Source organism: Hemicordylus capensis, chromosome 5, assembly GCF_027244095.1.
Source record: "Hemicordylus capensis ecotype Gifberg chromosome 5, rHemCap1.1.pri, whole genome shotgun sequence".
Lineage (NCBI taxonomy): Eukaryota > Metazoa > Chordata > Lepidosauria > Squamata > Cordylidae > Hemicordylus > Hemicordylus capensis.
The window spans coordinates 220,505,276-220,530,195 of NC_069661.1; the positions used below are offsets into that span (position 1 = coordinate 220,505,276).

Consider the following 24,920-nt stretch of genomic DNA (forward strand, 5'->3'; position numbering starts at 1 on the left):
TGGCTAAGGGCCATCAAAGACCCCATGGCCAATCTCTGAGGCCATGGTAAAAAAGATGGGGGCTGCCAAGAAGCTATGGCCAAGATAAGCCTCCCAAATGTGTTTCTGGAGCTGACCTTAGCGATGATAGCCTTCTATATTGCAATGCCCCCATCCGTGCTGCTGCATTAGTGGACATAGCAATGGTGATAAAAAGACTGCATTACAGAGAGTGGAAATGTTAACTGCCAGTGTGCTGTGCCGCTACTGCTCTCACTAAAGTAAGTCCCCACAAGGATTTGGAGGAGGGTTACCTTAGTGGCAGTGCCTTAGGACACTCTTCAGAAGCCACACTGGCAGCTAACATCTTCTTTCCCAATAGCACTGTGACTTTGCTGTTGCATCCAGTGATGCAATGATGGGAGCAGGAGCATTGTATTATATGGTGTTTTTTTTAAAAGAGGCAGCCACCAGCTCAGCTGTACTGCCCCCTTTTATAGCTTCTTCTCTTATACATATAAAGAAAACTTATGTAGTTTTAACTAAAAGATCATCGAGCAACATCTCAATTTTCTCCTTCTCCTTTTCCTCCCTTTCCCTCTCCGCTCCCCACCCTCTCTACAGGATCCCCACTGGGACAAACATCCAAACAACAAAACACAAAAAAATAACTAGATAGAACACAATACCCCTCCCCTGCTTAAGGGGGTAGGCAATGAAGGCATTGGCCAAGGGCAGTGCCCCACAAACCTGAGGTTGGCACTGAATTACAGCCTATATTTTCTTTTCCTAGAGGTCTGACACACGGAATCATAGAATTCTATGGCTAGAAGGGGCCTTGGAGGTCTTCTAGTCTAACCACTGCTCAGTGCAGGACACTAGGCTAGATTGTTTCATTACTATGAACAGCACAGGCAGTGCAAACTTCATAGGTAATATTTCTGTTAGTTTGCATGACCAGTGAAAGTGAACAAAGCAGGTTGAATCTGGTGCTTGCTTATGCAGCTGCTGACCAAGATGGATTTTGGAAATAAATCAGGCTACACAAGCCCTTTATTGATTACTTAGACACTCATTGCACACTTAGGCAGGAGCAAAAGAAAACAGACAGCACAAACCTTCTTGGTTTTATGTATTTATTTATTTATTACTTGAAACCCTATGCACATTTACCTGGGAGCAAACTCTACAGAATACAGTGGGATTTACTTCTGAGAAAATATATACTAGGCAATTAGAATGGCGAGTGAGTACAAGGTCTGGTTCCTGTCCAGGGAAAGTGGATTGGACTTCAAAATGGATCAGCCCTTCCTTCTCCACAATTCCCACCATTTACGTTTCTTGCTGCCACGCCTCAAGCCCGATCCTTCTGTCATCCGTGGATTGGTTGCTGAGCATGTCAATCTATGCGCTTTCCTGACAGAAGGTCTATTGGCTGCGCTCAAAGTGATGAGCAGGGGGCGGGCTAATTCAAGAGCGGGGGTTGGGGCGCCAGTTGAGGAGATTAAAAAAATGGGAAAAGTCTTACACCTCCTCCGGAGAAGCGCCGCCCGTTCTCTGAGCCGCTATTGGCTAAAACTACACCTCAGTCAGAGAAAAACCTTCCTATTGGCTAACAGTAGAGCAAGTGGGTGTTTCCGTCCTTAGCCGCGGCCGCTCCCTCCCGGCTTGAAACCTCGCTGTTGCCGGTGAGTTAGAGGCTTTGAAGCTAGAGCAGCGCGGCGGGTGGGGCGCTGGGACTCTCTGCGAAAGTGCCGGTTACCGAGTCTACTCTACACCGTGAAGAGCAGGAGCCGCGGCGGCGGCAGCTTTCCCCCAGCCTTTGGCTAGACTCAGGTGAAGTCCTAGCACGGGATCGGTGCGGGGTGAGACGGGAAACGTAGAAGATGACGCTTGGTTCTCAGTTTGGCGCCGGCGGGTTGAGTTCATCGGGAGGCGGGCGGGTGTGGTTTGATTTCTCGAACTTCTTTCCCTTGCCAAGCGTGCTGGAGCTGCCTTTGCCCTCTTTGGGGGCATCAGCCTTTTGGAAGGTTCAGCCTTTTTATTGTTTGATGCCTCTTTGCCTGGGGGTGGGGAGTGTGCTGGGGCGGGGGGGGGGGGGCAGACACATTTCCACGCGCAGGGCCAGGCGAATGTTCCTTCTGCTTTTCCTCCTTGGTGCACCCTTCTGTCTGGTGTCTCTTCTGCCTCCACCCCACTCCACTTTAAAAAAAGCAAAAACAAAACGCCCACCCTGCAGAGAGCATCGCCCAGACTGCAATCTTTTGAGAAGCAGCAGCTGATCGCGCTTCTTTCTCTTCCCCCTTTCACCCTTTTCTGGGCGGCGGTGCATTGCAACGCTGTGTTGCTTGTCTCTTGCGTTCTCTCGCCCCGGTTAGGAAATCTCCCGCCACCCGGTGGTCAAGGGGCTTTCTTGCCCTCCCTCCGTCTTTCTCATGCTCTTCTAAGCCCCTTCTTCCTTGGAAGTAACGGGCAGCAGGAGGAGGGCTGCTTGGCAGCTGTCAGGATTCGCGCCTGAGTCACAGCCTGACAGTCTTGCTGCAGACATTGCAATGGGCTTGGCTTCCGCCCTCGGAGCTCGACTTCCTCATTCAGTTGGCGCTGCATTAGTCAAGCCAGGAAAGAGGGAGGAGGGAGGGTCGGGACAAGACGAAGCTTGCAAGGCCGTCTCCTGTAGAGCCTTCAACTCTCCCATTATCGCATTGGCCTCAAACACTCTCTCTTTCTCTCTGTTCAGCCACCTTTCTCTCTTCTTAAAGCCATGAAACATGCCTGTCTTTGCTTGATTAGGGTTTGCCTGTGCAAATATCCGTGCAGCCCTACAGTCTGTAGTGGCAGTGGGCATCTTGCTCACCCACGTTAAAAAAGAGGAGGGAGGGAATCGGATGCAAAACTGCAACTCATTTATTGTCATTGCAGGTAGCTAACAGTCTGCCCTTTAAATATAAAATAATGGCAATTGTTTTGGGGACTCATTATTTTGAGAACATTCTAATTGGACAGCTGTTTGTCTTGCATGGGGAATGGTTGAGTCTGCTCTTGATTATATCGGGTGAGGCAAGGATTTTTTTAAACGTGTAGCTTCTGCCTTGCTCCCTTTGAGGGTTGTTGCTATTCTCAAACTTGTCTTCCTGGCATTGGAGACCAGAACATCGTCTTGCATTAGGAGAGGTCCTTCACATTCCAATAGGAGCCTGTTGCTCAGTGGTGTTGGTTGGCCCCCTCTTTTCTAAACAGTGTGATGTAGCTTGCTAGTTTAAAAGTATAGTTGATGCTTTAAGAAAACTGTTGGTATCTACAAATATCCTCTTGCTGCTGGTAAAGGATGCATTTCTTTTGCTCTACTCTGAATTTAAACACAATTCAGAGTAGAGCAAAAGAAATACATCCTTTTGTTGGGTGGCTTTTACACTGCCCCATCTAATGTGGAATGAGTTTCCTAGATGAGGGCATTATTCCTGTGTGTGCCTATATGGGAAAATCTAGCATGTGATATAGTAACCTGTAGGTCTGACTTGCTGACACACTTAATATGACATCCCAAATGCATTAAGGATTTCATAAGTCTCTCCGAGTCACACTTGTGCATTGCAGGTGTATAGGAATGACTTGCATTTGCAAAACCTAATCTCTGATCCAACCAGAAGTGACCCTTGTATAAATAATTGAGGAGGAGGTTATGCAGGAAAATTACTGTTTCAAATAGCTTTAACAGGCTGAGGGTTTAATGTATGCTTCTGATTGACTAATTATTGTACCTGAATGTTCTTTCTGAAACTGACTGCTGTCTCAGCCATTTAAGTAAAAAGATATTGTGGTTAAAAAGATGGTAGCATCTGCCCTTCTTTCTTCAGAAGAGTCTAGTTAGCATAAAGTCATATAAAAGTTGGTGAACCTTACTTCTTGGATTAACACACTCCTACAACTTTTTTTCAAATGTAGTTTCTTCCCTTAAGCATAGGTGTGACAAAACTGACTCCAAAGTAACAACTGCGTAATCAGTTACTGCTTGTATAAAGATATGTTGTGACTTAGTCACTGAAAAATGATTGTAGTTACTTATCTTTGCACTTGAGTGGAAACTGCAAACCTTTGCACAGGCTAAAGCTGTCTGACTCATGCGCTTGATGCCCGGAACTATGGCACTATGCTTGTATATTCAACTGAAATGAAATAATTGGGACAAACTCTATACTTGCTGACTTGTTTGGTGAATTATATGGAAGGCCAACATAATTGGTTTGTCATTTGAAGTATCTTAGGGCCAATTAAATATCACCTTTGTGTGTTGGAAGTTGATGCTTGTTGGCTTATTTCTCTAAAGCTTTGAATATAGGTTTGAAAACAGCTTCTCTTGAGGTGGTCCCTTGTCATTATAGAGCTATCCAGGTTGTCCTTCTGGGCCTGTGACTGGCACTAAGAATAGCTGCATTGAGCTAATGCAAAACAATGTTTCTCGAGCTATATACAGGTGAAACTCGGAAAATTAGAATATCGTGCAAAAGTCCATTAATTTCAGTAATGCAAATTAAAAGGTGAAACTGAGATATGAGACAGACGCATTACATGCAAAGCGAGATAAGTCAAGCCTTAATTTGTTATAATTGTGATGATCATGGCGTACAGCTCATGAAAACCCCAAATCCACAATCCCAGAAAATTAGAATATTACATGGAACCAAGTAGACAAGGATTGTAGAATAGAACAATATCGGACCTCTGAAAAGTATAAGCATGCATATGTATTCAGTACTTGGTTTGGGCCCCTTTTGCAGCAATTACTGCCTCAATGCGGCATGGCATGGATGCTATCAGCCTGTGGCACTGCTGAGGTGTTATGGAAGACCAGGATGCTTCATTAACGGCCTTCAGCTCTTCTGCATTGTTTGGTCTCATGTCTCTCATCCTTCTCTTGGCAATGCCCCATAGATTCTCTATGGGGTCAGGTCAGGCGAGTTTGCTGGCCAGTCAAGCACAGTACACTGTATACTTTTCGGAGGTCTGATATTGTTCTATTCTACAATCCTTGTCTTCTTGGTTCCATGTAATATTCTAATTTTCTGAGATTGTGGATTTGGGGTTTTCATGAGCTGTACGCCATGATCATCACAATTATAACAAATTAAGGCTTGACTTATCTCGCTTTGCATGTAATGCGTCTGTCTCATATCTCAGTTTCACCTTTTAATTTGCATTACTGAAATTAATGGACTTTTGCACAATATTCTAATTTTCCGAGTTTCACCTGTACAGGGTTCTGGTCACCTACAGGTACCTGGTCACCTACAGGCAATAAATAGTTCACGGTGGATGTTCAAGTGTAAAGCTGCAGCATTGGTCCTCCAGCATGTACTGGTTATATATTGGTTCAGTCCACTTCTTGGAGATCTTCCAGGTGATTGGGAATTGGCTTATGTTGAAGACCGAGATGTAGCTCAGTGGTAGAGCATCTGTTTTGCATGTAGAAGGTTCAATCCCAGGTGGAATCTCTAGGTAGGACTGGAAAGACTCCTGCCTGAGACCTGAGCCGCTGCCAATCAGTGTAGACTATACTGAGCTAGATGGACCAATGTTCTGACTCAGTCTAAGGCCGCTTCCTATGTTTTAAGCATTTGTAGGATTAGTTCAGCCACCTTAAGTGGCACAGCGGGGAAATGCTTGACTAACAAGCAGAAGGTTGCCAGTTCGAATCCCCGCTGGTGCTATATTGGGCAGCAGCAATATAGGAAGATGTTGAAAGGCATCTCGTACTGTGTGGGAGGAGGCAATGGTAAACTCCTCCTGTATTCTACCAAAGAAAACCACAGGGCTCTGTGGTCGCCAGGAGTCAAAATCTACTTGACAGCACACTTTACTTTAGGATTAGTTTATCATGCTCCAATGGCATGAATTTGGGTGCAATAATGTTTGTGTGACTCAGTCTCTATTTAAGACATTTAAATAGTCTCTATTTAATACATTTATTTAGTGAAGTGAGAACATGGGGGGCCGGCATAGTGTGATACCTGGCTTAAAAGGTTACCCCCACCCATGAAATATACTACTTGGAACAGAGGGTATGGCTGAAATTGAACACCAAAAAAAGCTGCCCCTCTTGAGAGTTATTGCTGCAAGCCCGACCCTCTTTAAAGAGAGAGGAAATCTGTAGAGTGGTGGGGGTGGGGGCTAGAAACCCAGTTCAGTTTGGACCAGTAAGTAACTAGTGAGTGTATATGCATGCCCACTTAACATCTATTAAATTGTCTAGCCTCTCTCAAGATAGGCTTTTTGGACAGTGCAGGCCTTTTCTGTTTGCTTCTTCATGCTATCTGCTGATAGCTGCGGAGCACTTGGGCAGCATGTGACCTAAAAGCACCATATCCCATGGACACCAGGAATCTTGGCATGAACTTGGGGCTGGGTATGAGGGAGCGTAGCTAACTTATACATGTCAAAGTTGCAGCGGAAAAAGAAGTTGGTGCATGCTTGTCTCAGCCTTGACAGCTGTAGATCTGGCCTTTTTCTTTCCTCTTCTCCCTTGTATGGAGTTGCTCTTGACTTCAGAAAGGGTTCCCTTGAGGGTCACAGAATTCCTCAGTTAAGAGCTACACTTGGACCCTTTGGATGTTGTGTTGCATAATACTGTCATAAGTGTGCTCTTAGGAGGCTGTTTTTGGAAACATATGGATACTCTTTCTTACCCACCCACCCCAGCCTTCCATGTACTGCTTAGATTGGCTGTCTGTCATGGCTTTTTTCTTTTAACAGCAGAGAACTACATTTTGATTGACTGCTGCTGCTGCTGTAGCTTGTCTTAAATGGTGGAAAGTATTGGGCATAATCCCCACTGAAAAATACTTCTGCTTATGCCTAGGCAGGTCAAAACTTCTTTCCAGTTGCAGTCCTGTATGCCTGCTGGGCCGCCGTGCCAGCAGACACACTGACGTTGGGAGGGGGCTTTGGGGGGGTATGTGGAGAGGTTGTTGCTTGAAGAGGGGGCTTAAAAGCCCCCTTGCAGCAATGGAGCAGCTCAGCATGCCAACTTGGATCCCAGTCTTCTCTCTACTCTCCCTTTGTAGAGTTCATTGATCTTTCTGACTGATACAAAGACATTGTGGCTGGAATCGCTGAATTGTTGTGGCTCAGTTTCTAGCTGTACCAAGAGAATGTGTCTGCTTCTCACCCTGAGTTGCATGTGTGTCAGTCTAATTTGCTTTGTCTACTTGGAGGCTGCAGGTGTTGAGGTAGCTCAGAAATTGTCAGGCTAGGGGATGATGCAAATATTCTTCCTTGAAGTTTGGTGCTTATGCTGCAGCAGTGGCCAGGCTGAAATGTCCTTGTGTCGTCCTGTCTGGAGGCAGATTACCATATTTCAGAATAATATTGTTCTAAGCTCTCTCAATGAAAATTGGTCATTCACACGTATGCTTAAACTGTAAATAGTATGTGGCATAGCTTGTTCTAATCTGTGGAAAGCTTTTGCTGTGCGGTTCTGTGCTTGATCAGGTTTTTTGCATATGAACAGAAAACTGTACCTTCCCCATTTTGCACAAGATTGTAAGGATTTCTTGTTGAGAGGTCTTCAGCTGGGTGAAAATTAGTCAAAGGAGCTCTGGGAGGTACAGGCACTTCAGCAGTGGCCAGCTGTATGTGGTGGCAAAAGTCTGGCACCTAGTGAAATCCTCCTTGGAAGATGCTGGATTTAGATGGGTCCTGGGCCTGATGCAAGGCAGTGGCATTGTCTGAATTTCTTCGTGATAGGGTAGTAAGGTGACCAGCTGTAAGGAATTATGTGCCTGTAAGCCATTCGGTACCATGAAATATATAATAGATACTCTCTCTCTTTATTTATTTATTTTATATAGATTGCTAACTGAGCTTTAGAGCTTGGCTGGAAAGTAATATAGATCTACTCTAAAAGGATGCATATTTTTTATAGTTTTAAACTGTAACTGGGGCAGTCCTGGGGCAGAGCCAGCGTGGTGTAGTGGTTAGAATGCTGGACTAGGACCAGGGAGACCCAAGTTCAAATCCCCACTCAGCCATGAAACTAGCTGGGTGACTCTGGGCCAGTCACTTCTCTCTCAGCCTAACCTACTTCACAGGGTTGTTGTGAGGAGGAAGAGCCTCCTTCCTTGGAGGAAGAGCGGGATATAAACGCAAAATAATAATAATAATAATAATAATACTTCCAGCAGGAACCCTTCCTAGGATAAACAGGCTGAATAGCCTGAATCTCACGAGGCCATGTTTATATGAAAACGACCTGTTGTGCACAGTTAGGCAAGTGTATTTTCTGATCTAATGTGTGTTGAGGATCAGTAGCGCCTATATGTGGGGGCAGAACTATAACTGTTCTATAGTTCTATGCAATGACATAGTTTTGATGGTGATTGGCTCCATCAGGCTAGAGGTGACCTTGTATTCTTTTAGGTTCTTCTTCTTCTTCTTTTTTTTTTTTTAAGTACCTCACCCCACAGGATATATGTAGCTTTCTTGCTGCAGAAAGTTTGGGAAAGGAGCGGCTAAGAGCTTCCTGAGTCTGAACTGCGTACATATGCTACTGCAGACTTTTCTCTAGTCTGTATTTCCCCTTAAAGTAATACATTATTAGTGTCTGTACCAACACTTTATTAAAGGAGTAATCCATAATCAAACCCTGACCAGTTCATTTCCCCAGCTCCCTAAAAGTTAGTCCTCCAATACTGATTTATATAGCAGGAACTAGAACACTACTGTAGCATGCTGATGGAGCTATATCTGTACCATAACCATGGTCATGTTTTTCTGCTGTATATGCTTAAAAAAAAGTTCTTAGTAGTGTCTCTCTCTTTGCTTCCTTATGTATCTCGAGTAAATTGCAGTAGTCTAAATTGCATTGAAAATTAAAGTGTGGGAAACCACATTACATAGAAAGCTGCCTTATACCAAGTTAGATAGTGGTCCATCTAGCTTAATATTGTCTATACTGGCAGCAGTTCTCCAGGACTTCAGACAGATATTTCCCAGCCTGACCTAGAGATGCCAGGACTCGAACCTAGGACTTTCTTTTTGTATGCAAAGCAGATGCTCTTCCACTGAGCTGCAATACTTTGCACATGCTGTTTGCCCTCTGAATTAGGTGGAGCAATGGGATCCCAAGGGCTCAAAGGCCCTATTGGATTCGGAAAGCTCCTCTACTTTCAAATAGGTCTAAATAAATGGGAAGCACCCAGCCAAACAGCAAAATGAGAGAAAATCTCAAGGTGCTATGAAGCATTTATTTAAGCCCAACGTGTTTCAGCCATGAAAGGCTTTCTTCAGGGGCAGCAATTTATAGTGTTCCAAAGAGAATTCAACAAGTGAGACAGCAAAGGATTACATGTTGAATTCTCTTTGGAACACTATAAATAGCTGCCCCTGAAGAAAGCCTTTGGTGGCTGAAATTAATAAGTGCTTCATAGCACCTTGAGATATTGTCTCTTATTTTGCTTAAATAGATCTGTCAGCAATCCTGTTTCTTCAGTGCCCATCTGCCCCCCCAGCTCAGAAGCTCCCACGTATAGCCTTCCATTGCATTTTCCCCTGGAGGGTCTCCCAGGACCTATTATTTACAAGTATTGTCAAACTCTTAAAAACAAAAACCCTAGTTGGCAATTTAGTTGCTGGAATTAATGAAGCATTAAAATAATGGTAAGCATAAATACTAATTTTGAATTGACAACAAAACAACCCACCTTGGATTCCCTGGACAGGAAAAATTACAGTTGAAACAACTGTGGACACCAATGCCAATTTTCAGTTGTTGAGAGATTTTCTTGAAATGCCATGCCTGATCTCTTTCTCTGTAAGGTGTATTGCTACATCTCTAAATAGGAAGACAGATTCTATTCCACTAATGAACATAATTTTAAATGGAGTAATTTAGATGTTCCAGGTGAAACCTATGAGAATTGCTTACAATTGTATTTGGTGAATTGGTAATAACTAGATATAGTTAAAATATGACCTGTTAAAATATGACCCCCCCAATAAAAATGCAGAAATTGGAGAAATAAACTGAGTATCAAAACTTGCTATTTTAGAGATGCTTGTCTAATATTAAAAAACCTTCAAGAAGTACAGTTCTTTGACAATAACTAATAGCTTATGATTGGAATGAACTATATTTTTGTCTTATCTAGGGATACAGGAACTCATATCTTTCACTTGATGCAAATGAAGTACAGGTGGACCTCATTATCCACAGGATTCTGTTTCTGCCAACTTCCACGGGTAACAAGACCTTAAGTCAATGGCGGGGGGAGGGCCTAGGTTGGAGGGGTGTTAGGTTCTTGGAGGACAAAAAAGGCCAACCGCCCCCCAATAAAAATGCAGAAATTGGAGAAATATACTGTGCCATGCTTTGCAGGTCTCCATCTGTGCAGCAATGCCCCCCAATCCCCCAATTGTGCTGATTTTCTGTGAAAAACCACAAATTTTTTTCTTCAAGGAAAGAGCCGCAAAATGGCTCTGATCAGCAAAATGTTGGCCAGAAATGACCTCAGAGGTAATTTCCAGCCACTTAGGAACCACAGATACCCAAATTTTGACCCACGTATACCAAAGCTGGGTGCATATGGCCCAACCATGGATACATGAAACTGTCGGTGCCGGGACCACGTATAAAGAGGTCCACCTGTAACTCTTAATAGGAAACTTCTGACTTTAAACAAATGAACTCTTTTCTTGACTGATGGGTTAAAATCAGAGCCTTCCTTTGTCTGTCTGTCTGTTTGTTTGTTTGTTTATGTTTACGTTTTATATCCCATTCTTCCTCCAAGAAGCCCAGAGCGGTGCACTACATAGTTGAGTTTCTCTTTCACAAAACCCTGTGAAGTAGGTTAGGCTGAGAGAGAGAAGTGACTGGCCCAGAGTCACCCAGCTAGTATCATGGCTGAATGGGGATTTGAACTCAGGTCTCCCCAGTCCTAGTCCAGCACTCTAGCCACTACACCACGCTATGTCTGTCTGTCTGCCTACCTACCAACCAACCATAGCAGTTTCCCGTTTGCTCCTGGATTAGGGCCCAAACTAGATATGGTGATGGCAGTTCCATTCTGTGTGCTTAAGTGTATAGAAAGCAGTGGCTGGGGTCTGCTTCTCTCAGTAGAACTCTGGTACCTGAAGTGACACTGGATGGCTGAGAAATACTTGAGGGAGGGACTGTAAGCACTGGTTCAAAGAGTTCTTCTTTCTGAATTATTGGTTTTGTCCAATCCTCATAACAGAGCAGTTCTGTGTTTAAACCCATAGAACTGGGTTGTTGGGTCGAGTTTGACCGCAACATACTGATGCCCTGTAGCTTGCGTTAGTGATAGACACTTCATAGCAATAGCTACTAATTATGGTGGCGGGGAGGGGACCGTCTCAGAAGTTCTAATTGCCTCAAAGGCAGTCAAATCAAGTAACTCAGCAATTGAGCCCCAACTGCTAAGTTACTTGGTTTGACTGCCTTTGAGCCATGTCCCTAACCATGACTTCTGTCTTAGAAGGTTCCTTGAATTGAAAGTACTGTTGATGGACTGCATTGTGGTGCTTCTGCAGCATAATCTGACGCCTTAAAATTAAGACCAAGGCAGATGTGTGCAGAGGTATTCTAGCTTCCTTTGCATTACTGTGAAGGGAAGAGTTGCTACAGTCCTGAAGCTGCCTGAGAGTTATTTGCATGATCTCTCTGTGTGTCAAACACAACATATGGCTCATACTGCTCAGGTGCTTCCATGGTTCTTCAGGCTGCATGTCCTTTCTCCTCAGTTGTGTTGTAGCTAGTGTTTTACTAATCTCATCATGCTTAATAGCGTGATGGGGGGTGGGGGGGAAGGGTCCAAAAGTGTTTGGTGAGAAGTGGGAAACCAAAATGCCCTTGCCACTGCCAGATTCCTTTCTGTCCAAGGGGCCGCTCTGAACAGGAGAGCAGCCCGATTGGAGGAGGCGTTACTTATAGGAGGCTCTACAGCAGGGGCTTTGGTTTTGAAATAGGGTGTGGGGGTGCTCTTGCCTACTAGTCTTTCTGCTGGCTCTTGGTGCCTGGAGACTACAGTGACCATCTGGTAGGCTGGGAGGTTTCAAGGCTTGCTCAGTCCTCGAAGCAATAGTCCGTCCAACTCTTTCTAAATTAGCTTCCAGCTCCAGTTTTTCTATTAAGCAGTAACTGAGCCTTTAGGCCTGGAGTTGCCCCTCCTTTCAAGTTCCCAAACCCCGCCCCCAATTATGGGCCCTACCTGCATGCAGAAACATTGTCAAACCTGTTTTTCCAAAGTGAGAGAGAGCAGTGTCAGGGAATTTTGCACTACTTCATATGGATAAGCCCTTGTTTGCATTACCCCGTGACAGGCATGTCTGAAATGCTGCATTTCTCCTATGACTTCAGTCCGTGTTGCAAACATTTTCTTGTTTAGTGCCTCAAGCTGTCTGTGGCTTCCAGTTACTTAGAACAGGCTTGCAATTCGCACTTTAACTTGCTTGTGTTTACGGGAATGACTATGCAAGAGTGAATATGTCAGGAGCAGTCACTGCAATATCTGGCTGCATGTACAACTTGTCTCCAGCTTGCCCTAAATCAGACCTTGACAAATTTTCTTTGGATCTAGGAGCCAGACAATGGACACTTGACAAAATTGACACTTGCAGGTTTTATTGTAAACCATTCAGAGATACAAGTTTTGGGCAATATATAAATACGTTAAATACATAAATAAAATTACTGGACTTAATGACATCATTGTGGAAGAGGAGGGTATATGTGCTTCTCTTTATTCCCTTTACAAGTAGCACAGAACAGAAACAGGGTTGCCTGGAGAAAATAAAGATCTCTATTATTTAGAGAATATTAAATGCTTCTGAATATCCTACTATAGGTGTCTCAGTTAAATTTCTAGATGCCATGGCTCCCTGGCACCTGAAGGTTGGTCAAGCCCTGCCCTAAATATTATCTGTTTCTTATGGCAGAAAAATCAGACACCTGCATGCAGTGTCTGATATGGGAGCAGCACTTGGGTCTAAGGAGAACCAGAGTAGAGAATCTGTCATTTTAGACTGCCACTTCCTTGTAGACCTGGGCCTCCCAGGTCAAGGATGGCCAAGTGGAGGGGATGACACAAGGAGATGTTGCGTAAATGGGTGATAAGCTTTGATAAGCTTGGGGATAACTTGGAGGTCAAAACAGCAGCAGACTTCTATTGGGATGTTGGAGTGCTCTACCCAACAGCCCTTTTGCTATTCTGGGTGACGGCTTTCTGAACTTTGATCGTTATTGTTGCCATCTATAACTAGGCTCAGTTAGTAATAATATTTTAAAAAGGGCTAATTCCTAGGAGATTGAGGCTTGCTTGATGCTATGAAACTAGGTGCCACTTAAAGTCAAGTTTGCCAGACCTTATATAGCATATCATGAAGCAGGAAATGGGGGAGAAGTTTTTACACTGTCTAAAGGCAACAGTGTGTAGCCACAAAACTCTGATCATGGGGAAGTTTTGCCATGAGAAGTAGTCTGTTTCTGCTGCAGACAGAATTACAAGACCCATATTTCTGCTTCTGTATCTTCTTTAATGGGCTCTTGAGCTTGTCATGGCTAGTTTAGTATATGATAAAAATACATTGGGCAGGGCACTAGACATATAAGGAAAACACTGGTAAAATTTTCAGACTCTGCCCAGAGCAATGGCAGATCTATTCATGACAGTAGATTTGTGTCTTCAGACATTAGAGGTGGAGTGGGTGGCTTCTGGTGATGAAGTGGTGGGAGAGGGTGCTGAATCCACCTGCATGCCAATTTGTGTTTGGGTAATTGGTTCCCTGCCTTTCCACCCACCTTGGGCCTTCAAGATGGCTTATGGCAAATTACTAGAACAGCAACATTAACTAGCCTTCCCTCTCACTGAAGACTTTTCCAAATCTGGCTACCAGAAGAAGCCCCTGGATCCTGCTGCCTTTCTCCACCACACTTCCAATTAGCAGGAAAGACTCTGGGGATGCGATGATGGTGGTCCCCACATTAGTCCAGGTGTTCTAGTTCACCCTGCCTGTGCAACCCCTTTTTCATACTGCTTCTCCCCTTCGGGACTCAAATCAGAAATGAGCCATGCTGGGGCGTGGGGGGGCTGTCTGCAGGCAGAGATAGAGGGAGATGTTGTGGTCAATGGAAAGGCTCAGCAGTGCCCACCCTTGCCCAGGGGTGGTCTTCTCGTGAGGCTAGGTGAGGCCGTCATCTCAGGCAGCAGGTTTTGGGTGCCAGCAGGGTGACAAGATGCCGCCGCCACCACCATCAGAGCAGCCCTTTAGGACCGAACTGACCTTTGCAAGCTTTGCAAGAAGCATACGGAGAGAAGAGGAGGCTGCCAGCAACCTCCCTTCCTCCCCTCCCTCAATCCACTTTCAAAGCTTGCCGCAGTTGGTTTTTAAAGGGGCTTGTCCCCCATCAAGGGCATGAGGCTAGTTGGCATTTGGCACCTCTCCTCAGGCTCCATGATACCTTGGGCCACCCCTGCTCTTGCCTGCGAAACAGACGGAATGGGCAGCCTTCCTTTTAGCTTGCCTTCACATATAAATGACAATCCCTTTTGCCACCTGTGGCACAACAAGAGCTAGCTTTGTTATTGGCTCTGATCTGTAGCATACTGGGGAGCTATTGTCTGCATTACTCTGGGCTTTTTTGCTGAGTCCCCATAGTTCCTCCCCCCACCCCACCCCCTTAGTCTTGTCATCTTGTGCAATGTCCTGGAGTCCTGTGACTCCTGAAGATCCCGTTGCCCGGGGAGACATGGTGAACTTGAAAACCAAACTCTCTGAGCAGCAGGGATGGGCTGGAGACTCCTAAGCCACCACTGTCGTCTTTAAGTGGGATTACTCTATTGAGTGGTCATGAAGAATGTGTTCTCCTTCTGGAATGTTTTCCTTGTGGGCATGCTGTCTTTTTCCTCTGCTGAGAAGGCATGTACTGCACACATGGTAATAGGAAACAACAGTTGCAGAGAGCATACTAGGCTAGATTTAGCTTGGAATAAGATATTCCAAACTCGTTAAGTGTTGGGTTGCTGCCAGTTGAGCTTAAGTGTGCTAAAGATGGGGTTTGAAACTAAGAACCACCTCGGCAACCCTCCCCCCCCAACTATTAGATGCTATTTCCATTCACCAGTTCCTGTACACTAAGCTGTGCTAATTAATATCAGCTCTACTCTAGAGTGCAACATGTCCTAGGCCTAACTCTGCAACTGGTTTGCAATAGCAGGAGTGGTCAGTTGCTTTCCCATTCTCTTGCCCTCCCCCACTAAGGATGCCTTTGTAATGAAGCCTTTATATTATAGCAAGCTGGCTGAATTGATGGCTCACAGCAGTCTCACGTAGGAACATAAGAATCAGTATACCCTATGCAATGATTATCAATCTAGCTGGATTTGGACAATTGAGACAAAAATAGCTACCCTGGGTATTTCCCCCATGACCTTGTTTAATATGGGTTATGACCAGGCGAAAGCCACCATCAAGCATCACATTATAGACATTGAGTGCCAAACCTATCTCAGCAGGGTCCCGAACTTTCATATCAGTGATGGGCTTAGATATTCTGCTTCTCCAGCAGCAAGGATGTCTTTAGTAGAGTACAGAAGGGGTTTACCATTGCCATCTCCTGCGCAGTATGAGATGATGCCTTTCAGCATCTTCCTGTATCGCTGCTACCCGATATAGGTGTTTTCCATAGTCTGGGAAACATACCAGTGGGGATTTGAACTGGCAACCTCTGGCTTGCTAGTCAAGTCATTTCCCTGCTATGCCATTAGGTGGCTGCTTCTGGTGTATTTTCTACTATTTTTAGTAGTATTATCTAACTTGAGTACCATTCCATATGTAATCACTTCTTATCTACGCTCACTTTCAACATGTAATCACCCTTATACTTTATGCTTGCCTATGACTGTAATAAAGACTGACCGATTGATAGGAATCAGTATTGGCAGTGGCAGTGGCTCTCCAAGGTTTCAGGCAGGGGTTTGTCCCAGTCCTACACCCTACTCCCTGGAAGTACCAGGAAGTAAACTTGGGGCCCTCTGCATAGAAAGCAGGTGCTCTGCCACTGAGCTATGGCCCTATCCACTAAGGCAAGGTTTCTTAACCTTGGGCCCCTAGATGTTATTGGACCTCAACTCCCATCATCCTCAGCCACCAAGGCCATGTCTGGGGATGATGGGAGTTGTAGTACAACAACATCTGGGGGCCCAAGGTTAAGAAACCCTGCACTAAGGGATATATCTTAGAGCAGAATGTGCTCACATGTAGTCTCCCATCCAAATGCAAGCCAGGACAGATCCTGCCTAGCAAAGGAAGAACTGTGCACCCTTGATCCTTTTCATACAACTTTCTACTTAGTTCAGAAAGTCTGGACATAATATATATCTATGTGACATTATTCTCAAAAGGCTTGGGTATAAAATGGCAGAATTTTTTGTGCTCTAGCTGTCTTGTCTATTCGTTCTTTCTCTTACAGAGAATGACACGACTTATCTGCCTTGCAGTCACACTAATGGCCAATAAATTTAGATGCTCGATTATAAATGAAATATGCAAATTGGGGAAATGTGCTTGATAGATGCAGTTTTTTCCTTGCTGACTTGCATATTCCTGCGTACATAGTTCAAGTAGCTGCAGAATTTGCTTTGCATTAACCATGGAGTTAATGTTTCTCAGTGACTTAGTATTTGCAGCGTGAGGTGTGACAATTCACCACTGCATGTTGTACACTTGAGCTTCATCCTACCCTAGAAAGAGTTTGACTCTGAGCTCTTGTCTCTCTCTGCCCAATAGAAAGAGGCTTTAAACTAGTAATTGCTTTAATAAACGATATCACATATTTTTCTACCAGTTCTTTTTAGCAGCGTCTAAATGCTTGTAGCTTATGTGTGTTCTGTGACAGGGCTTGACAAATCCCAGGTGTTGGGGAGCCATGGCAGCTAGAAACTTAGCCTTGGCACCTAGACTAGGATATTCAGAGAAAGTGATACAAAATGTTTGTCACATGCAGCCCTGTTTCTGTTCCAAGTATGTTACTTGTAAAGCGGATAAAGAGAAGCCCATTTACCTGCCCCTTCACAACATTTGTTGCTAAGTCCAGTAATTTTGTCAAGTGTCCATTGTCTGGCTCCAAGATCCAAAGAAAATTTGTCAAGGCCTGTCCTGTTCCTCACAAGGCCTGTGTGGAAAAGAAAAAGAAAATCTTTCTTTGAAGCAAAGTCTGGCTTAAAATGGGCAACTATGGCTACATCTGAGGGCAGAATTTTAATCTGACCCATTACCTAGTCGATCATAGAAGGCTATAGTCTTCAACCCGTGTTAGAAAATGGCGTTCCCTTATTCAGTGTCCTCAGACAGCTATTACAGTCTTTATTTGCCTGGAGCTCACATGTGTTTGGCTTCATTACCAACAGGATATTGCTAATCTGAGAGTACTTCTCATTTCATAATTTTAAAGACAAGTTGTTCTCACTTAATCACTGCCTCAGCTTAGTGCTTGCAGCAAATCTCTCTCTCTGCTTTGAGTCCTCTGTGTGATGATGCACAAGTATCTGGAACAGCAGTAACCCCTCCTATATGCTGAGCACATGGGGCTCAACTGTGAGATTGAACTACCATGGAATTGTGTGTGCACTTACTACAGAAACTAGGGCTGTAAATAACAAACATTTAATACATGAAATATCTAAATGGTTGAAATAATATTGCTTAACCATTAGCTGTGCCCACCCCACCAACTGTGCTGGGATGATAGGAGGTCATATGGGGGAATTCTCAGTTCCTGCAAGAGTGAAGGAGGTGGTGGCTGGGGCCTGGTTTCCACAGCAACAGGGGTATGCAGCAGAGCACTTCCTGTTGCTGGCATTTCAGCTGCTGGCTGTCCAATGTCTCCCAGGTCCTGCTGCCTGCCACTGGATTCCCTTGCTTTATTTTCCAAATCCTTTAAAAATGTTTAATATACTTTCTTACTAGTAAAACTGATTGTAATGGTTCTAAACTTCTAAATGTTTCGTATTTTGTACCCTTCACAAAAAGAGTCCTGCACACAAGACAGAAATAGATTTTGATGTCAAAAGTATAGTGTGCTTTTCCTCCTCCCAACAGGGACTCAGGTCATTTAAGCTTATAGAAACGTTTGCAGTAGATATTTCTAGAAGCAGTCTGCATACTTCAGGTTTAAGAGCAAGTGTCTGGGTGTGTCACTTAGGAACATAGGCAGCTGCTATATACTGAGTCAGACTATTTGTCCATCTAGCTCAGTATTGTCTACACAGACTGGCAGTGGCTTCCCCAAGGTTGCAAGCAGGAGTCCCTCTCAGCCCTGTCTTGGAGATGCCAGTGAGGGAACCTGGAACCTTAGATGCTCTTCCCAGAGTGGCTCCATCCCCTCAGGGGAATATCTTACAGTGCTCACATGTGCTCTCCCATTCAAATGCAACCAGCATGGACCCTGCTTAGCAAAGGGGACAATTAATGCTTGCTACCACAAGACCAGCTCTCCTTCCAAGGATGCACATCCAGGAGTATACCCAGTGAATCGGGTTGTGAAATTCTGAAAGGCAAGTAGTTCTCAGTTCATTATCATTACATTGTTCATTTGAACTACCTTGCCCGTTGCTGAAGCTACTCACAACTGCACTTACGAGTTAGGCAGCATCTGCTCTATAATTACATCTTATGGCTCTTTTGCTGCTGGTAGTTGGAGCAAACCATGTTCTGGCAGCTTTGAAAAAGCTTAGTTCCAGAAAGAGATACAGCTCTGAAAACTACTTTGTCCCAAAGGGAGCATTATAAACTTCAGTAGGAGTACTCTGCAGTGAGACTTCACATTTGCTACCTACACCAAGATGGACCACTTGGGTCCTGTTGCCACTCAGTAACTTTTACTTTCATTGCAGCCAGTGGGATGGTCTGTTGGATTCTTTAACAGTCAAAGTTAACAAAAACAAACTTGGCATATTTCCCTGAAGAGGATATACAACTGAAAATGTCTTCTCATTCTTCAGCAACATGCCTGAGGCGTGCTGTGCTGTTGCCTATTACCAAGAACATGAGGCTTAAGCCAGGAAACATTGCGTGGCTTAATATTTGACCCTTATTCAAGGTGTGTTCAAATGCCATGCTCTAGTCCAATCCAAAGTCAAATTCTTTTGTTCAGCAGTCTTGCTGCTTACACTCTTAACTTGGTGTGCTGACCTTGTTGAGAAATGGCAGAGTCCCAAAAGCGATGCTGTGACCACTGATAAAGTAAACATTGGGCCAAGAGGGCAATACAAATAGTTATGGAGAAATGTTGCAGGCAGAGAACACTATTTTCCAGATGTTCTTAAAATCTTGAATAGTTGCTCTTTCCAAGGGCCAAGCTCTTGACTCTTTCCAGACATCCAAAACATCTTTTAAATCAGATACTCATTTTAGAACTTATTTCTTTATCGGCTGCTTTTAAAGTTCGTTTTAATGTTTTCACAGGTATGACTGTTTTAAATATGGATTAATTGGCTTAGAAATAAGGTGGGATGTACATTTTCACACAAGAAAGAGCAATTTTGCTTTGCTTTACAAAATCTAATGATAAAAGTCCTGCTGAGAAGCATCAAATGAGTTGTCTGGATTCTCTAAAAGGTAGAATGGATCATAATGCCTCTTCTTCCCCTTCCAACACGTACGTTCATGTGGTGCAGATGGCTTCTTTGAGCATGCCCTAAGTTCAGACTTGCAGAAAAGAGCATCGGCTCAGTTCAGTAAATAACGTCCCCAATACAGCTGTGCAGGTTCCACAGAGTGTGACTCCATGATGCAACTGCAGTGGGGAACAGGTGAGCTAGGAGATCTTGCCTCGGCCATGAACTTTTTCGGTAGCATGACTCGGGTTGTGCCAAATCCCTATCAAGCAGGTAGCGCGGGACTGTTAACATTGGCTAAAGGTTCATTTCCTGTTCTTCTCGTGGCAGATGGTTACTTCTGGTCACAGAGCCCCACCAAGACAAAAACCAGTGGGGAGAAGTGCATGTGGGAAAAGACGTTTAGCATTGCGTCCCAGCCCAACACTCTAAACTGCCCTGCTTTATAGAGATTCAGCGGTGACACAATTCTTCTGTTGTGTCTACTTTGGCCCTTAGCTGGACTACTTTTCTGTCTTGACTCCCCAATTTCAAAATAGGGAGAAATTGATCTCCTTACAGCAGGGTTTGACAAATCCCAATCACCAGGGAGGCATGGCACCTAGAAACTTAGCTCTGATACCTAGACTAGGTTATTCAGAGGTAGAGTTCGTTAATAAAACACTGTATTTGTTCCTGGCAGACCTCTTTCTGTTCCAAGTATGCTACTTGTAAAGAGAATACAAAGACGCTAATTTACCCTCCCCTTCCATTAAGTTTGTCACTAAGTCCATGATTTTGTCAAGTGGCCATTGTCTGGCTTTTTGATCCAAAGGAAATTGGTCAAGGCCTGCCTTCTTACAGAGTGGGGGTAGGGATTGCTGAAAGTGCTTTGAGTACGTTACACAGGGCTTTCTAAACAATGCTGAGTAGTGGATGTTGAGGAGAAGGAGAGCTTATTTCTTTCTGGGTGAAGAATAAATTTGGGCTGTCCCATGTGCATCAGCCACTTTCCAAGATCTAACTGCAGCTTCAGATTTTAGCAACTTCATCTTCCTTGTCCTGTTTTTCTAATGGTCTGCTCTGGTGCTCCTATTTAACTTGACCAGCTCATGCTCCCAATGTAAAATGGAGGGAGCCATCTTCTGTCCAGTTGACCAGGGTCAGTATAGGACAGTGGATTCCCTATTCATTTATCTCCTGCTTGCTCGGAGTAAAGAGCTTCCTAGGAACAGGTACTGTGATAGTGTATGTGAGCCAGGCATGTAAAGCAGATCAATCTGATCATTCTACACTTTTGAAATATAAAATAAAATCTGTGTTTTTGTAGGGTAAGGAAATGGATTGATTCTGAATTTATCTTTTTAATTTTAAAAGGGAGAACATGAAACTTCTGCTTATAGTAATTGTGTAGTAGGGAGTGGGGACAATTATAAAACAAATGATTTTGTATAAATGAGATGCAACTTAGTTAAATTTAGAATAAAATATGTTAACTTAAGACAGTATCCTATGCAGATGAACTGTAGGGTGGGATGTCCCGTTCCTCCCCCCCCACCATTCAGCTGTCTTAATACAGTATGCATGACTAGGACTAGTCAGGGGAGATGGTGATGGGTGAAACCAAGGTGTGTGTCGTTCTTCCCTCTCTCACCTTGGAAACGGGGACTTGGCACTAGCCCAATAGGTCAAGAGGCCTACTGCATACTAGGCCACCAGCCTCCCAGTTCTAAAAGTCCCTTGTGCTTCAGCTCATGGCATGGTTTTATCTTTAACCCGCCAGGATGCTATCACTCTGCCAGACAACTACCTGGTGCTTGCTACTTCAGAGGTTCATAGACAGGCATTCTTTCTTACCCTGCTCAGGGCTGCACTTTGCCCTTGCAGAGGGGGGCCTAGGATAAATGCTGCATATTAAGCCATGGCTGACCTAGTGCAGCAGTCTGAGTGTGAGGGAGGGTGGGCAAGAATGGACCACTCTGGAAACCATTCTATAGTGAATTGCCAGCCTGGTTTTCCAGTGCCTGAGAAGTTACTTCATAATTGCCCTAATTCTCTCCTACTTCCTGGACAGTTGCATGGCCAGTCTATTATAAATAGAAAAGTTTGGTGACTCACTGACGCAGCATCCTGGTGGTCAGTACATAAGTTAATGATTCACAGTACTTATTCCGTAGTGTATGGCACTTTCAGTTTGAGCTCCTACTTGTGAATTAGGGTTTGGTTGCTTGGGGAGGAGCATGAGAGTCTTGCAATAATAGATTCCCACCCGCTGCCTTAAGTTAGGAGTTAGGCCCTGGGTATTTAAGAGAACATCTTATGAGCCCCACCACCCATTGAGGTCATCTGGAGAGGCCAGCTTGTCTGGTGGCCACACGTTGATGGGCCTTCTCAATTGCTGCCTGGAGATTGTGGAATGTGCTCCCTGCTGAGATACGATCCTCCCCATCTCTGACTATTTTTTAAAAAAACATCTGAAGACCCATCTCTTCACCCAAGCTTTCTCAGCTTTTAAAAACGTTTAGGTTTTAATCTCTGGTTTATTTTTAAATTGTCAAATTGTTTTAAGTTTTTGTATATGTTTTGTATATGTTTTTAACTTGTGTTATGCTATTGTTAACCGTCCAGAGATGAAAGTTTGGGGTGGTGTACAAATATGATCAATGATCAAAATAATAATGAGCTCCAGCCATCTAAGTGAGTTCTCTGGCTCATGTAAGAAGGGAATGTGGTAGCGATGGCATCTCCCTCCCCTGCTCCTACACACTCTCCTCCCCAGGAATGGGGATGGCTATATAGTGGAGGAAGAAGGGCAATTGTGCACACCATGCATTCTCATGCCTGGAGAAAGGAAGCTAGAAGCCAAGAAGCAGCGTATGCTGTTTGTGTATATGGCAGTGGGCGGACTCTGCTTCCTGTACTCTTCAGCTGTGTAAGATCTTTGTGGCAAGTGCTGCCTATTTCATGGGGAAACCAGCAGTAGCACAAGCTATATGTTTGTAGCTCACTTGCACTGAATGTCTTTGCACAAAAGGGAATTGAGAGTCTGTAACATGCTGTGGTTTAATATTGGTTTTAAACTCCACATGTTGCAGCTTGGGAGGCACTTGATTAATAAAGCAATAGCTCTTTCTTACATATAATGGCTCCAGGTCTAAAAAGAATTATCTTGAGCCTAAAGTGTTTGCCTTTCCTAAAGGTTGGCAGGCTGGCAAAAAAGAAATTTGCACAATAACCATCCAGGGGCATATGTCAAAAACAGAAACTCCAGAGGCTGCATTTATGTGTGTCCTCCCATTGCAAATTGTGTTAACCAGCTTTTGCTATGCCTACACACATGGCTTGACTATGATGTAGCTACTTCTCTCTTTCCCCATTGCACAACTTGTATTGAGAGAACTTTGGATTTGCTATACTGCTCTTGAGTAAGTAAATATGGGATCAATTGACAGGATTTCTGCTTTTATGCAAAGCGGATGCTTGCTTGAGTTGCTTGTAAGGGTAAAGTGTGCTGTCAAGTTGATTTCGATTCCTGGTGACCACAGAGCCCTGTGGTTGTCTTTGGTAGAATGCAGGAGGGGTTTACCACTGCCGCCTCCTGCACAGTATGAGATGATGCCTTTTCAGCATCCTCCTATATTGCTGCTGCCCGATATAGTACCAGCAGGGATTCAAACCAGCAACATTCTGCTTGTTAGTCAACCATTTCCCTGCTGCTCCACTGTACTCCCCCTTTTAAGGCTAGTTCCTTGGGATCCTCAAAGCTGCTTCTAGATGTAAAGCAAAACCCCTCTGGTGGTAGGGGCTATCCAGCCAGAGCAAACCTAGTTATAAAACACTCTTCTGTACTGTAAGAGCTAGTGTGAGAGAGCACAAGTTTCCCACAAATTGCTGTTGTAGCAAGAGGTCCGGGAAAGCTCATTGTCCTCTCCCACATCAAAGGGGTTGACTACCTGCCCAGCACCTGTGTTCTCTCAGAGATTCCCAGACGTTGTTGACTACAACCCCCAGAATTTCCAGCTACAATAGCTTTTGCTTGGGGATTCTGGGAGCTGTAGTCAACATCCGGGAATCCCTGTTAGAGGGAACACTGCCCAGCACTTTTGCTGTTGAGCTTTAAAAGAGGCTTAAACAAATTCATGGAAGACAGGTCTATCAATAGCTGCTAGTCCTGATGGCTATAGGCTATCTCCAGCCTCAGAGGCATGATGCCTCAAAATACCAGTTGCAGGGGAGCAACAGCCAGAGAGAGGGCATTCCTTCATCTCTTACCTGTGGGGTTCTCAGAGGCATTTGGTGGGCCACTGTGGGAAACAGAATGCTGGACTAGATAGGCCTTGGCCTGATCCAGCAGGGCTGTTATGTTCTTAAGAACATTTCTGGATGTAGCACTTGCTTGGAGCAAGCATGAAGATCTGCATCTTTGCCCAGATATATTCTGACTTCTTAATCAAAATCTAGTCTCCAGGAACGTGATATTGACTGACAAAAGGCCCAATACACCCCATTGTTTCTAAACAAGCAGATTAGGGTACTCGAACAGTGTTTCTGTAATCATATAATAAACATTTAAGAATGGATGAAATATGATACCACACTGCACAGATAAAAATCGTGTGGAGATGGAAGTTAAAGCAGTCTTTGGTTTCTCCGTGTTTTCCCAATATGTACTTCATACTAAACAAATCACCTTTTTCTAGTGCTAGGTAAGATCAGGAACTGTACTAACATTTATTTTCTTTAGGCATCTGAAGAACTACATTGGGCCTACTAGTTATGGGAGCACAAAGGGACAAGAGGTTTGATTTAGTGTGAATTACCACCAGTGTTTCTCGTCAGTTTGCTGCTGCTTGTGGTGAAACCTGTCCCACATCCTTGTTCGTCCTTGTGCGAGTTCCTGTGCAACAGAGTGAAGGTGGTTGTATGCAAAAACGTCTGCTTTTTACAAAGGAAGTTCAAAAAATCTCCTACTCTTTGGTTTTCTGCTGTTTGTCTAGCCATCGTCCCACCCTTTTTTCATTATTAGGTCTTTCTTTATACTCTTGCATTTACTCAACATAAGTGCTTTGTTCCTCCTCCTTCTAGAGTTTCAAACTTCCTATCATCAAGTAACATCCTCATTTGTTTGCCACAGAAGCCACATATATTGAAGTAGGTCCTGGAGAGTCCTCTAAGGTGCTTGCATGGATCTGGAAGAATGCTAATTGGGTCCTTTTTCTTTTTTAATACATTTATAACCCACTTTTTCTCCGAGGAGATCAGAACAGTGTACATGCTTATTTTTATCCTCACAACAACCCTGTGAGGTAGGTTAGGCTGAGAGATGCATGTCTGGCC

At 44.2% G+C, this 24,920-nt stretch overlaps 1 protein-coding gene across 1 annotated transcript in view; it reads left to right on the forward strand.

Moving 5' to 3' along the window:
* The first annotated feature begins 1,608 nt into the window (after positions 1-1,608).
* MYH9 (myosin heavy chain 9) overlaps positions 1,609-24,920 on the forward strand; it is an 88,972-nt gene continuing 65,660 nt past the window's right edge. The window contains exon 1 of the mRNA XM_053253466.1: positions 1,609-1,815. The gene's annotated coding sequence lies outside the window, so the exon portion shown is untranslated. The remainder of the gene's footprint in view (positions 1,816-24,920) is intronic.